The sequence below is a fragment of the Monopterus albus genome, unplaced genomic scaffold, assembly GCF_001952655.1.
Source record: "Monopterus albus unplaced genomic scaffold, M_albus_1.0 scaffold158.1, whole genome shotgun sequence".
NCBI classification, from domain to species: Eukaryota; Metazoa; Chordata; class Actinopteri; order Synbranchiformes; family Synbranchidae; genus Monopterus; species Monopterus albus.
This window is the reverse complement of record NW_018128038.1, coordinates 739598-740876: the sequence shown is the minus strand read 5'-3', so window position 1 is coordinate 740876 and position 1279 is coordinate 739598.

Sequence of the window (1279 nt, the reverse complement as noted above, 5' to 3'; positions counted from 1 at the left end):
CGACAAAATAACTTAAGATAATTAATAGAAATTTAAACATCTGCAAACCCCATTTGTTAATGAAGATCATGTGATGTGACACTAGACCAGCTACTGTATGAGCATAGTGGGTAAAGTTATATTAAAAGTATCTTTTAAATCAGCAAACCATGCCACTCTACAACAAAAATTGTCAGTTTGGATTATGGCCCAAACTGTTATAGTAGCTGGTAAGAACATTTCATGACTGGATCGTTCTATATAACTTTAAAAAGTGTCTGGTTTTTAGTAGCTAGAAAAATATTTTCAGACATATTTTAATTTGATTTTGAGGCAAATTTTATGAAATGATCTCATCCGTTTTAAAGCAATTCTCTCACATGTTCACATTTATTGCTGTAACCATGCCTCTTGTCCACACAGAAGAAGAAATGCCTTCCTAGTGGGACTGCAGCATGGACAAAATCCACAGCCTTCATATTTGCAAAAATTAACTTAGAAATTGATCTGAAATTAATATGAGGATTCAGCAAGGAGGGTTAGCCAAGTGGAGATCTTCCAAAGTTAGTTTAAGTATAAAATTCCATCTTTGTGTCTCTTCTATCTCTCCAACACTACTTGGTGAAACCTCCACCAGCCAACACATATGTTGACATTGCATCAGACTAACTGTAGCATTTTCTTGATCTCTCATTGTTCCAAGTGTTTTAACCTAACCCCATTGTTCAACATAAAAATCACCAAATGGCTATGAAGTTAATGTGACCAGTGACTATCAGTGGCTTTCTTAAAGGGAACTGTGCCAGTGTTGATTTACCAGAGCAGTAAGAGCAGTAATGATGAGAAAAAGGCTGTGGATAAATCTAGTGCTTGGTACTGTGATTAGATTGTTACTTAATTTTTTTTAATATCATGTTCGAGTCAGGGTTGCGTCAGGAAGGGCATCCAGCGTAAAACATGTGCCAAATGTCAACATGAGAGTCAGAGTGACGATTTGCTGTGGCGACCCCTAAACAGGACAAGCGTCTTTCTATATGATGACAAGCGATGTATTTATGAGCCATGTAATACTGTTCTGTAGTTTTTAAAGTCTGCTTTGTTGATTTTGAATGTGATTTTTATTTTTATTTTTTTACATTTGTGATAGTATTTTGAAAAAAAAAAAGCATTAAACAGGGGAAAAAAATATCTACCATGGATGTTGTATAATGTTTGATTTTTTTCCCCCCACACAACAGCACAAATTCTTTCTTTAATTCTGAAGTAAGCACTCAGGCTGACTGGGTTTAAAGATGTCTCT